Raw genomic sequence first — 15,056 nt, forward strand, 5'->3', positions numbered from 1 at the left:
CATATCTGTGGTATTTACGGAACCAACAAAGCCATCTACAGACAAAGACTTCAGAACTCGTAAAAATTTATCTTCTAACTGATTTTGTGTTTTGCTTGCTTAAGGTTACAATAAAGAAAAATCTCATAAAATTTTCAATGCTCTTTTCATTGGTGTAATCAAATTTAAAGTACAACTAATATTTTATGATATACGAGGAACTTTATGGAATAAATTATTGAAAGGTTGAAATGACCTCAAAAGTAATTTCCTGAAGTAGTGACGTCTGTTCACAGGACACCTTGTTTAATTGCATTAATTATACATCGTATTATTATACATTATACATTCATCACATGAGGTTTGAGAGTGGAAGCTTGTCATGTTCACTAGAAATGGTTCAGCTTGCAGTGAGATGATATCTGAACCAGATTCAACTCATCATTTGTGAAACCTTCCATAAAATACATAAGGTGTACTTAAAAAAAAATCGAGAAAAAATTTCCATCCTTTCTTCTCTCTTCCCCACTGAAATACTTGGAAGACTTTATTGGAATCCGTCCCGAATGCAAACTTTGGCCAATACTTTGAAGGATCTTTAATAGGCCATTTTGGCAAATTTTCGGCATTTTCCATAATTTATCTTCGGGTTTATTGTCGCATCGATAATTCGCTTCCAATCTTAGACAACACGATTACCGAATGTTAATCAAATCTATTAATAAGAAAATTTCCTGTGCAAATAACTGTACACTTTCGTTTGAGAAATAGATTACCCAAAGGACCTCAGATAACAACTGATCCTGCGTGTACGAAGGGGCGAATGAAGGATCTGACGGGTCCTCTTCCTTCGCGGACAGGTGCCGTTGAAAGAAAACAGCTCTTTATTAAATAATAGACGAAGAAAAACGTTCATTTAATTTCTTATCGGTTTCTTACAAAGTAAACCTTTATGTTTGTATTTGTTCCATCACCCCAGTAACACACACACATACTCTCTCACCCTCTCTCTCTCTGTCTCTCTCTGTCTGTCTCTCTCTCTCTCTCACTCTCTCTCTCTCCCTCTCTCTCTCTCTTCACTCACTCACACTGTCTCATTCAAAATCTCTCCCTCTCTCACTCTCTCCCTCTCTCCCTCTCACTCTCTCTCTCTCTCTCCCTCTCTCTCTCTCTTCACTCACTCACACTGTCTCATTCAAAATCTCTCTCTCTCTCTCTCTCTCTCTCTCTCTCTCTCTCTATCTATCTATCTCTCTCTCTCCCAGCAATACCTGATGACTACGAGTTAAGAGTATCCGTTGCTGGCCTCATAAAAGGCGAGAATATCTTAACTAAGGCAATTAATATCACAGTGGTCCGTACTGTGAAGTGATTCACTTCGTCGAGATGAGATTGTGCTCCGATGCCGGCTACTTGGGTGGGGGTGGGGGTGGCGCGATAAACCCGCCCCCAAACCAGTCTCCGTCAGTCTTCCGCCACAACCAGACATCCAACATCCACAAGTATGTACACATATTTGATTCAATGACTTTCACGTTGTTAAAATAAATTTCAAAAATTAATTATGTTAATTTGATTTAATTACTTAATCAATTTGGTTATGTTTATCATTAATAATATGCTTGCATGATATTTGTCATGGTGTTGTGTTATATTTTGTCTATCTCTTTACCTATCAACATCTTTCTCTCTCATGTATTGTTACATGTCTTAATTTTTCTCGCTTGTAAAAATTTGCACAAAAGTTAGAAAGTAGAGCATTTTAAAAAGGATAGAGATTTATATTTTCCAGACGTTTTTTCCTCCCTATGCAAAAACACCCTTTTTTACTATTTCCTTGTCATATATCATTCCGGGTTGGTGAAATTCTTAGGCTTTTCAAGTTCATTGTGCACCGGCTTTTCAGGTCATGCAAGTGACCTGTGTCGTAAAATTGTACCGGTGTCTATGCAAACTCGGACTCGGCATAAAGAGTCGACTGGTCTGTGTCAATGACCATCGGAGCGGACGTTAAAGGACTGCGATTTCTTGAAAAGGATCAGAAATTTATTGCACGACCGACCTTCTTCCACCCCCGGCCGGCGCTTTATACCACCCACCCCGTGTTTTTCCTTTGAGCCCTGCTGCACTCGGGCAGTTTTCAAACCGGCGGTTTAAACTTTTTGGCCGTTTCTTCGGCTCGATTGCATCGATGGACGGTTTTTACAATTGCTTTTTACGAGGCCGACGAGGCCTGCTGTCTTTTCCGTTTCCTTATCTTTTGTAAAGTCTGCTCTCTTTCATGGATTTATGCGCATTTCTAAATAGGACAAAATTACACCTTGAAGGCGGAGATAAGAGACAATTGAGGAAGGAAGTAGTAAAAGAAAAAATTAAAAGAACCTTACAAAAAAGTTTTTTTTTTGCATTCTAAAAACAAAACGAAATCCTTCTGCTGTTGATACGATTGTGATAATATTCGAAGGGTTTGCAATTAGATTCTTAAAAAAAAATCCTTGAGGGGTGAGGCACCCTAGCACGCGACTCCCCACCCCACAGTTTTTTCTTCAGTCTTGGTCTAAAAAAATCAATACCTCGTTTTTTGCCCCTCGCCTTAGGGTGAGGGTTTTTTTCTCTACCCCGAGCAACCCCTTTAAGTGGTAATACACGCGCCAAACATCAGCCAGCCCTTCTATCACAGGTGCATTCATTACCTCCGAGGCATCTTAACTACCGTCCTTCCTTCTCGCCAACCGCCAACATCCACCCACTTCCCGTTAACAGCAGCGAGGGGAAAAAAACCGCCGACATTAAAATTAAACACGTCAAACATGCCTGCATCGATTGCACTTCAACCTTGCTAACTGGCTTGGGACAACGCGCGGTTTCCTCTTCCTACCTCTTCCTAACCACCACTCAAGTCACTAATATTCTTTAAGACCTAACCCGGAGCTGTGAACCATTTTAATTCCATTAAAAATAACAGCGAGATGTCCGTTGCAAGTAGTATACGCGAAATATTTAAAAAGGGGGTGTTTTCGGAATCTGGGTAAGTTTGTTTACACGATTCACCATGGCCGTACTCAAAAATTGTCATGTGCTGAAGAGTTTTTATTTAAATTATGCCATTTTTCACTCGTAGAAGAGAATCAAATTTCTGCAGAGTTCGGATGAATTCAAATAAAAGTCTTTTTCTTGCTCATTTTCTTCAAAAAATTTATAAAAAGGGTTCCTAGTTTGTTCATTGATTTACGAGTCCAACCAAAGCAACCTTTATTAAATTGCAAATTTGTTTTGGTTTTGTAGATTCTGTTTATTCAATTTTGTATCCCATCCACCTTGTTTAATTATAAAGGCAATGCATTTTTGAAAAATTTCAGGTTGATTCTAATAACTAATTGATGGAATATGAAAGACGATAAAATACAAAATAACTTGGGATGTCTTGATCGTCTTGGTCTGGCTATTCTCGCTGGTTTTGCCAAAATAACCCACAGACCACCCACTGAACACGGGGAAAGTCAAAACTAATGAGAATAGCTAAGAGTACATCAAGCTAAGGTGAGATTGACGAAATTATTTGCAAAAAGGACACAGTTTACAACAAACCATTGAACACAGCGAAAAACAGGAACGCGTCTGAAAATTAAAACTATGAAGAATAGCTAAGACATTGTGGTAAAACTACGCAAGCTAAACAGAAATTGATGAAATTGCTCGACAACGACTTGAAAACGACTCAACTGATCAAATAACACACAGAAAAACCATTGATGACGGAAGACGATCGATACAGGTTCAAGAAAACCTCTCACATTTTAACAAAACTTGTCGTTTTAAATTAATTAATAAAACAGTTATGGTACGAACATTTTAGTTTTTAAGAAGTAAGTCTAGTTACGAATATATGGCGATAACGTCAAGTGTAAAGATTAAATTTACGATAATCTGGACAGGACTGATTCTAACGGTCAACATTTGAAATTGAAAATGAAAATTAATTCATTGACATTGCTGAAAATAATTACAGTATTTGTCGAATTAATGTGTAGAGATTAGTGACCGTTAATCGATAGTAATTCAGATATCGTGAGATGCGGTCGGGTGTGATGTAGGTTTCAGAAAAACATTTTCTTTATCGTGCCAACGTTTCGATCTTTTATTGAGATCATCTTCAGGGCTCAAAGTGTTTGTCTTCTGTGTAATTGTGCCATCCTTGTGTGTCGTGTTGAGAGTGGGCACGTAATCAGAAAAGTTCATGCGGTTTTTTATTTGTTATTGTTTTACTGCCTGTAATCAACATTTCTATTTACGTATGAGGTCTAGATGTTCACATCATTTAATACCAAGAGGATAATGCGTCAGTTTATAAAGAAACATTATCTCGAATAGTTCATCTTAAATTGTAAAATCTATCTCATTTCTTCAAAACCCATAACTCGTGCTTGCTTATTGTGTGAATTTAAGCTCGGTAAAAGGGCGGCGAGGCAGATCGTAAAATTGGCACTGCTTTCGGTGATGGAATAGTAGGTGAGCGCACTGCCCAAACGTTTGCTTCTGGAAATGAGGTGATTGAAGATGAACCACGGTCTGGTACACCTTATGCATTCAATGACGACGAATTGAAGAAAGCTATCGAACGTTGAGCCAAACTCGTCAGTGGCTTGCCAGAAGGTTAAACGTAAGCGATGATTGGCTCCCGCTTACTTAGACTTGAGAAGATGTGCGAGCTGAGAAAATGAGTTCCTCATAAATTGACCGAAGGTAACAAGCTTCAGCGTCTAAACATTTGCCTTTCATTGCTTTCAACGGCACAAAATACAGACTTGTTTGACTGGATTGTCACACATTAACACCAGGAGGTCGTACCATTGGCTGATCCTGTCCTACTGACGCGAAAACCAAATATTCACCACCAAAAGATGATGCCTTGTCGGTGGAGTGCGGCGGCATTGTGCACTACGAACTGCCATGTAGCCAGACAATCACCGCAGAAATTTACTCAAGCCAACTTTAACGATTATCTCTTGCTCTAGCACCGGCCCGGAAAAAACCTATCGTGAACAGAAAAGATGTAATTTTTCACCAGCACACACCTCATACGGCCAAAACGACACAGGAACGATAATGAAGATTGGTTGGGAAGTCATACCTACCACACCTCCGTACTCTCCAGATCGGCCCTATCTGACTTTAACTTTTTCTTGGCAATGGACGATCATATGCGCAAACGAGCGTTTGAGTATCGCCAACAGCTGGAAAAGAGCTGAATTTATTAAGTCCCGGGATACAAACTATTATAAGACGGGCATAACTGGGCTAGTAACTCGTTGGATGAAGGTTATCGGGTTCGATAATCAGTATCAACTGAGAATGAGCTGAATTTACTTGTTAAGACCCGGGACGCAAACTTTTAAAAGATGAGCATATTAACTCATTGGGAGAAGGTTACTATTACTATTATCAACCTTTATATCCGCACGAACTTTTCTGGTTACCTGGTAATTATTCATTCTTATCTGCAGTCAATCCACGTAAATTGGTTATTTTCTTCGTCTGTAGTAAAACAAAATAATGTTTGTTGGTTAGGTTGACATTGAAAATCGTAGGACAATTTGACAAAATCAGCTCATCTTCTCAAGTTGTGAAAACGTCGTGACACGTACCACTGAAAAAAACCTTGGGTTAGTGGTGATAGAATTAAGTGGTAATGGAACGTAAAGCTATTTTACGAGGTTTTTCATTCTCTCTGTAACTTGATCGTATTCTTTAAAGGTTGAAAAGCATCTTAAGCATATGTTAACCTGGAAATTATCTGGATCAAACATATTATCGGCGATAAAACGTAAACAAATCAACAATTCGTGTTTGAATTTTATGGCCATATTAATTTCAGTTTTATTCATTGTTATTACTTAGTGAGAGTTTCCCTTTTTTCAAAAACTATTTGCTCGTTTGGCTAAAGATGGACATCCATCTACAAGGATAGGGATATCAACGTACATCGGAAACTGAGGGAGGAGATACAAGCAGATGCCATCCAGTCTGAAATTAAAGCAATTGAACACTGTGCCAGATAAATAAAACGACAAGGAACACATTTCAGGAATCAATTTCTCAGACAGTCAGGCGGCCGCCTTGAGGCCTTAGCTTGAAGAGAGGAAAAGGCAAACAGTGTTTGGAATAGTGTGGAATCCGTGGCAATGGTCAGTGGCACCAACGATCTGCCCCTGACATGGATCCCTGGGCATTTGGGACATAGAGTCAATGAAAAAAGTGTTCATGTTGACCAAAAAGGAGCCAATATGAATTCTCTAGGTCCCAAATCCTACTTGGCCCCTTGCCACAAGAAAGGATATACGATAAGTCCCAAACTTGGTGGAGCAACACTCCAGGCATGAGGCTCGCGAAGAGATTCATGAAAGGGTCATCTGCAAGAATTACAAAGAAATTAGTGGAAGGTAACCGCAACAGAGCCTTGGACTCCTGACAGGGCACTGCCGTTTAAGAAGGCACCGGATAAAAGTAATCACACGAAAAATACTGTGCAGATACTGCGAGGAAAAGGAGGAGACCGCAGAAGACATTATGTTTTTGAGATGGTCTATGTAGGTGTGGATTTTAGCAATTAGGAGAGTAAATGCCGCACGTAAGATCCTACACTAACGAGCCGCTGCAAAGGTTATGAAGTTGAGTAACAATCTGAAGCTGGCCAGTGAGTTATATAAAAATAAAGGAGCACAATTGATCTACTTATGCCGAGGTGCACATGTACATAAATACACTCTTGCGCAGCGTTGGGCCTGTTAGTACTCGGGTTGTGATAGGAAAATCATCTAAGCCTCGGGCCAAAAACATGCCAACGTGCCCTTTCAGTAATCCACAAAGCCAAGAAGCCCGCTTGGATGGGTGCTATGATTTGTAAATAACGGTTCTTAGATAAATTTGTATCTGTAGTAAAAGACACTTGAAGGAAGAAGAAGTAAAATTCATTAAGAAATTTCTTGATAACGCTCCTTTCCATCCCCCCAAGAACTGACAACTGGAAATATCTACGTTAAATAGTTTCCACCTTTGGTAACAGCTCTTATCCAGCTCACGGACCAAGGAGTCGTCGAGACTTTTAAGCGCCGCTACCAAAAAAATCGTTCTCGCTTGCTGGAAAAGGACGAAGAAGAACATCACGGTGAAATCATGACTCCCATACTGTTTCTCAAAACTGTGAACATCAAAAATGTTACTTACATGACAGCTGATGAAACTTTGGCCTGACATTCCGGTCGAATCCACGATTAAAAACTGTTGAAATGCTGAATGGATTTGAAAAAGATTCCAAAGATGATTTTTCCTGCTTTGATGAGGATGCCTCCAAGATCTAATCATATGTTCAAATTTGGTGCCAGCGTCATCTTCACAGTTTATCCACTCTTTAATATTTTTTTAGATTAGATCTTGGAGAATAGCTATAAACGAATAAATATATATGAATAAATGTGTACACTTGCGTATGCATTTATCATTTAGTTATATATTTTACAACGGCATACAAAATGCGACAAGCATAAATTACGTTATTTACGTTGATATAAATTATACAATATTGTATGCACATTTACATGTCTGGCGTGATTAATTTGAACGGCCACCGTCCAGTGAAATTGGCCGTGATTGGCGTGAAGCCAATAGCAGTCCCTAGATTTGCCGAAGTTACAAAATCAGATGGTCGCGAGGCCACCTGCGCTTCAGTCTTCTATGAGGGTTGAGCTGGACAGGTTGCGAATTAACGGGATAATTTGGAGTGAAATTTATTGTAGCTGAACTGGGGCAGGTTTGGGACGTAGGGAAGATTGAGATTGGAGTCGATATTATGATTGATGACGTAGAATGGAGCATCAACTATTGTGCGAAGGATTTTGGATTGAAGGGACTGGATTTTGTTAAAGTTAGAACCCTTGGCTGTCCCGTATAGTCCGTCGGTCCAATTTGGGGCGATTAGGGTAGTGTATAATAGATTTTTGTTAAGTAATGTCATTTTAGATCTTTTGTAAGTAGCCTCTTCAGTATTTTATAAATAAGGTTAGAGTTAATTTTTTAGTTATGTCACATGTGTGTGGATTCCACATAGGTCTTTTGTCCAAGTAAAGTCCAAGATATCCAAGCCATTCACTGGAGGAATTGGGGTGCCGTGGGAGAGAGGTATGAGAGTTGTACGATTAAGAGTGGGAACTATGTGTTTATATTTTTGATTGTTTACCTTGCTGATTACGCCACTTTCGAAGCCAGGGTTCAAACATATGAAGATGGGATTGGAGGATGCGAATAGAAAGAACAGGATTGATGTTTGGGGTGAGGATTGCCGGGTCATCGGCGTATATGAAGGTTAAGGTGTCGTAATGCAATGGGTGTTCAGCTGTAAAGAAGGCGCAAAGTTAGGGAGAAAGTGTGCTTCCCTGAGAGACTCCGCCTAAATTGGAAAAATGGAAGAGTAAAGTAGTCTTGGTTTACTTGGAAGTATCGGTTTATTAGGAAGGATTTGAAGATAAGGTAGTAGGCAAATGGAAGGATTCACTTTAGCTTCCACAACAAGACCCCGTGCCATACACGATCAAAGGCCTGGGGTTTGTCCAGGAACAGTATTGTTTAAGCTCAAGGGGGATGGCGATGGTGTCGACAACACGGTGGGCTTGCTGAATAGTCGAATGATAGTTACTCCTTCTATATTTGTAAATGAACGTTTTTACACTTAAAGCTTCATAATTAAATTAAAATAAGTAAGAATAGAATAACAACAACAATATTATCAAGATAAGATAATATTGTTTTTATAAAATAAGTAAGCATTTTCTTGATCATATTTTTAACAAAACTTAGATCCGTATAGTATAGTAATGGAAACTAAGGTTTTATAAATAATTAAAAATTAATTAGATGGGTAAGATTTGTAACTACAGCTTATCAAAGTCTATTGCTGAAGCAAAGTTCTCTAATCTGAGCAGTTTATCACTGGACACCAAATCACTCTTTTTAGGACACACACCACCAGCCAACACCAACTCGCTTCTTTCGCGTTCGCAAATTGCACAGGTGAACAGTACGTGGTCCCAATTTTTTGGAGAGGTGTCAAGGGCAAATATTACTTTGTATTATATTAACTCTGTGAAGGCACTATTCTTCAGGACCGGCGTAGTCTTACAGGTGACATTAAGGAGGGCAATTTCCATGCATAATAGTTGGGAGTATTTTGTATGAGCCCCTTTATGAGTAAAAGTTCCATTTCAACCGAGCCTCGGTGGCTAATTTTCTTTTACTGTAATTGCTGCTTGCTGCTGAGTTGGATTCTGGAATGTTCTCATCCTGAGATGCCATGTTTGAATGTCCCATGTTTTGTCACCCAAAATCCGTACGTGAGCGTTAACCGATACAATTCGACTCTTGAGTTAGTAAAGTGTACTAAGTAAACCCAAATTTGTCACCTCTTTCACCAATGCCATGGGCAGAAATTTAAAGCAACGCAGTGCAGCCTGACTGTCCGTTCTGATAATATTTTTCTTTCTAAAACTTTTCTTCAAATTGATTATTTGTCCTTGGTACAGTATCCATTTCACAACTTTTAATACTGCCAATTGTTCTGCTTGGCTGTTGCTGCATTGCTCTCCAAGTCTTTCTGCCATAATTCTTCTTTGAAAATACACAACAAATAAACGACAAACCACCCCGGGTGTTGGCAGTCTGGAGTCAGACCTCGGTCTTGTCCGTCCAGGCACCGTGGTTGGGCACAGGGGCTATCAACAGCTAGGTCATTTCAGCCCCCAACGCAATCAGTTCCTAAATCCAAACCAATTCTCTCACTCACGTTATAACTTAATTAAGGGTCAATGGGGTACTTTTCCGCCATCGGTCCTCTCACAGTACACATTCACGCCAATAAATACATTGGCTCTCAGCATACGCTAGCTACACAAAACTGCTAGTACTATACACAATACAACAACCCGGCTTCAAAGAATCGGAACAGGAGAACCAGCTACTCGCTGCCGTGCACACGCACAATTCACATATCGGGTGGCATACCTAGGCGCTCTCTATATGGAGCCATGATATCGCACCCTTCAATTAGGTGAGACACATCGAATTATCTTTCCTTTTCCTTTACATCCTCTTTCATCTTTTGAATCGTCCTAGAAACTACGGTTCAGTACAAACCTTTAAAGATATTTCACCGAATGTAACAAAACATTTAAAATAATTTAAAATAAACAGGAAAAACCTGAAAGTAAAAACTTGATGTGTAGGTTTCGTCGTTTCCGAAAATCTTGGTCCACCTATCCTCACGGTTTTGTAATATGAATATGAATATTTTTGTTCGTGAACAAGATTTACATTTTGTTTGAATAGGTCATATTTTACATTTTTAAGTATCTGCATTTTAATATTTTACTTGGTTTCAACCTCTGCGTTAAAAAAAATTCATTCAGAGTGTAAAATGGGTTGGTTGTAGTCATTTACAAACTCTTTTTTTAAAGACACTTGCAGGTAATGTTCTTGTATGTACAGGTAGTTTATTAAATAGTTTGAATCCAACAAATTAAAAATTATGACTAATTTTAGTCTTTGTACAGAATGGAGAAGACAACTTATTATCGCTCTAGTATTATTTTCATGTACATTATTTACATATATTTGCAATTTACAATGTTTTTCTTAATTTCACTAATTTCGTGGTCCGCTTTACCAGTTAATATATTACAATTAATTAAAGTTTTTAGTAGAGATTAAAAAGTCAATGGCACGCGGGATTCGAACCCACGATCTTCGGCTAGATACGCCGCTGCTCTACCACCTGAGCTATCGTGACCTCGATCCAGTCGGACACTAACTTCCCATCTCAACCCCACCTTTTGAATTTTCTCTCCTTTTTGCCATTTTTCAAATGTCGTGTAATCGGATTGGATTCTCGACGAGATAGCTCATGACTCTTTGGAAAAGTGCAAAGTAGTCTATCCGCCGCATCTCAAGTGAGATGGTGTCCCGAATTTTTAATATTAGAAAACAAAGGGAAGACAACCTCAATCAATAATGATCCCTACTATTTTACAAGTATTTACCTTTGGCTATCTTTATTTGTTAAAGGACACTATCATTTCTTTTCATTTGAGTACATTCGTTGACATATAATTATTTCCCAACCATTTTGTCATGCTTTTTAAGGTGTTTACCCTTACCCAATCAAGGTTATCAATGTCATCTGCAGTTAACACCACAGGTTGAGCCGAACTGATAGAGAATGACATTATTTTCAATATCAGGAGCAATGCCTTTCTTTAGATCATTTACATATATTATAAATAGGAGCGGGCCCAATTGTGAGCCTTGAGGCCACCAATTATTATTGACCACCATGCTCTATTGATAGTTTTACTGATATTAGATTATCCCATTTTATACACTGATATCTGTATGTTAAGAAATAGGAAAAAGGAAGGGCTTCTGTCCATAAGTCTGTAACTTGTCAAACAGAGCAGAATGATTGACTGTGTCAAAACCTTTACGGAGATCAGTGGTCACAATTTTTACATGTTGCTTTTTTTTCCAAGTTAGAGTTAACACATTTTATGAGGTTGGCTTGCATATCAACAGTAGCAATGATCATCTCGGAAACCAAATTGATTTCTCACTAGAGCCCAATTTGAGTATAAAAAATGTAGCAGTCTGTCGTGATACAAAGACTCAATACTTTTGAGAGCATTGGTACGAGAGTTATAGATCTATTTGGCTCATTTTTACTGGTGTAACAATACACTGCTTTAGAACATTCGGGAAATAACCTCCAGAAAGACTTAGATTACATGTGTTAGTGGTGTAATTAAGTGGGTAAGTATAAGTTTCAAGAAGTTATTGCTTATGCCATAATAGTCAGTAGCAGTAGAATTCTTTAACTATTTAAATGTTGCCAGGACCTCATTCTCATCAACATCATTAAAAGTAAGTTTTTATTACTCCTATCAATCGTTAATCCCGTATCAGACATGTTATTTACATCAATGGAATTTAATATTTTCTTAGGAACTTCAATAAAATAATTATTAAAATCATTTGCATCTATATAGGAGTCTTGTATTAACTTGGTACGCGAAATGTTACCAGCGCGGATAGGCGACCAGGATGGTGAGAAACGACCTAACTGCAGGTTCATTTGGGCAGACACTTCAACAGCAAAAATTTTATTTTAAGTTCTTAATCTGTTAAGATACAGTTTTTATTTTTGGCAACATGTAAAAGTTAGTCTATCTTTCGATCAGACTTTCAGAACTGAAAATTTTTTCTTATTGTTAGTCCCTCTGTAAATTATTTTTTTAAAGCTTCTGTAAGTTTTTGGGTGCAATATTTTTTATTTATTGTTCAATGGGATTTTTCAAATATATTGATAAAAATAATAAAAAATGTATGAAATTTCAATTTCCAGCACGTTTCTACCACATACCCTTCGATTGGACAAGAAATTATTCAGTTTGAAAATAGAATATGTTGTATAAGGAAAGAAAGCACGTAAATTCAAAATATTTGCACGTGCCAGTAATTTTTTCTTTTTCAGGGGGTTTGTAATGTAAAGTCTTTTCAGTTGATGTTTTAAAACAGACATTTACAAACTCCTTGTCAAAGTTTAACTTGATTTCAAATTGGGAGGTTGGAGGTTTTGACAATTCTGTGCGTTCGGGCAAGTGCATTTTTAGTCCTTTTTTTCAAGTCCCACACCGAGTTATATATCTGAATAATTTTCAAAATAATAATGTTTTAAACAATTTAATTTTTTAATATTTAATGGGTTTTACATATTAGCCAGATTCATTATATATATAAGAAAATTCCAGGGGATGGTAGGAATCGAACCCACGATCACGAGTCTTTTTTAGGATAACCACTCGGCTACCGTTCACTCCTTTCTATGTGTTTAGTCATTTGAATTATCTATTGATTAATGCAGTTTACAGAAGGATCTTGACGCATTTTGGTCGTCGTGCAAGCGTAATAACGTTAAATTAAACTTAGTCAATTGTTTCAATTTAACTTGGTGTTATTTTTAACAATAACCTCGATTTTGGTACCACGTTGAATATATCCCGAATGAAAAGCACTCAAATACTTGTTATTTATTAAGAGGCCAACGGTTGATTTTAGAAATGTATTAATTAGTAAAATGTTCTACCAATCACTGGTGCATAGCAGTTTAGAGTACCCATGTTTAATTTGGTCGCTCGGAACGCCATAGTAGATGACAACGTTAGCCTTCAATGTAAGAAAGCATACTGGAATGTTTTTGATTATATCCAAAAAGCCTTCGACACTTTTGGCATAATGATATAGTCAGCAGGTTCATGGAATATAGCTTAACTCCCTACATAATAAAAATATTCCACTCCATTTATCTAGACAATTCCGAGTTTCGTTTTGATCATCTCTTTCCCAATAGACAGATATTGTTGCTGGTGTTCCTCAAGGCTCTATCCATGGGCCCATCTTGTTCCTTGTTTACTTCAACAAAATACTTCGCCCTAAGCACGTAAAAATGACGATATCGCTCTCTACTCTTCTACTTGGAGTATAGATACATTATCCAACATATTAGACAGTTTCTCTGCATTGGAAGTTTCTGCAATCGTTTGAAAATTGAAATTAATCGTTATAAAACGGAGGCAATAGATTTCAGCAAGCGTAGACCGTTGCTTTGTAAAAAAACCACATCGAAGATATAAATGTGTTGTGATCTGAGTCAGTCAAATATGTTGAGGTGGACCGTAAACTCAGTTTCACTTCCCATATTAATGACAAAGGGAATAAGGGCAAAGTAGCTATCCGCGTACTTTTCTCTCTGCTCTGTCCTCTGACATGCGTTCCCGGTTACTCATCGTCAACAAGACAAGAGGATCTTTAACGTCCGCACCTGGCTCATGGCCTTATCGGACGTTTTGATTCTCAAGATGAGAGCTGACGCACCCCCACATACGACGGAATAGTGTTACCGCCGAAGCTTTGGTGTAGTGGTGTCCCGGCCCCTAAGGGTCGGTAGCCACGCTCTCCACTTGTCCACTCCGAATGGTCGGGCCCGCATTGTGCCGAAATACATCAGCCCGTCCCCCCCCTCACGTACACCCTAGATAGAGAAGGCGACTCTATCTCTCTGAGTGTAGAGGCTCCTCCAGCGTAGAAACTTTCGGGAACGCCCCGACAGCGGTTTTAGTTTAGAGTGGGATTGCTACCCACCCCCTAGATGAGCACTGTCTACGGTAAAAAGTCTCTTATCGAGCTCAGCCTACACCTGCTGCACGCATTCGAGGGACGCCATAGGTCTAGCCTAGGTGGTCCGATCCTTCGCTTCCCCAAGGGTACCACGCCGGTCATACGCACAACAATGCTAAGCATACCCGAGTCAAAGACGCCGACTCACTACCCTTTTCCAATCGCTTACTTACGCATTCGAGGGACTGTAGCATGATCATGACGTCCTCAACGCTTACATGCTGACGTCCGGTCGCAACGTCTCCCGTGAGGAACGGGGGGTAATACATTGGCCATACGCAAGCTTCACGAAAGGTCCCAGATAGAAGACAGCCTCTGTCTAAGTTCCCGCCAGGTGCGTCTCCACAAGCCACCACGAGTCCATCCCAATGTGACTCGGGCTGGTTTTTGAAACATTTTCGTCACCCCGTGGTACAGATGGCCATACAACCCTCCCCCGTCTTTACAGACAGGATCTGGTGTACTGGCCCTCGTGTGACTCTGCTAAGGCACCCGCCGCCCCTGCCAACCCTCAGGCCGACACGAGTACAGCTTGTGCTTTAGAGAGGTTGCCACGCCCTCTGGGCTGCACCATTATTTTGTGCCCGGATACCCCCTTGTAACCAAGGGTTAGGAAGGGACACCGGATAAAATGAAGGAGTTCGGATTGAGAAAAGGGGCCGTGGAAGAGAACACGAGGTGAGCCGTTCTGTCCTCTGACAACAAACTTCTTCTGTGCAAGGTGGTGGTCAGGTCGATGCGTGGCCCCTCCTGGAGTCTCATACGAACGACTAATTTCGCCAGGCTGCAGGTTGTGCAGAACA

The 15,056-nt window shown here is 39.4% G+C and overlaps 1 protein-coding gene across 1 annotated transcript in view; it reads left to right on the top strand.

Annotated features, from left to right (window-relative positions):
* Positions 1-1,453: 1,453 nt before the first annotated feature.
* Positions 1,454-15,056, top strand: part of LOC106669998 (zinc finger protein 184-like) — a 125,734-nt gene continuing 112,131 nt past the window's right edge. Inside the window, exon 1 of the mRNA XM_014399953.1 lies at positions 1,454-1,481. The gene's annotated coding sequence lies outside the window, so the exon portion shown is untranslated. The remainder of the gene's footprint in view (positions 1,482-15,056) is intronic.

Source organism: Cimex lectularius, unplaced genomic scaffold (genome assembly GCF_000648675.2).
Source record: "Cimex lectularius strain Harlan isolate CLEC.00 unplaced genomic scaffold, Clec_2.1 scaffold28, whole genome shotgun sequence".
Taxonomy (NCBI): Eukaryota; Metazoa; Arthropoda; class Insecta; order Hemiptera; family Cimicidae; genus Cimex; species Cimex lectularius.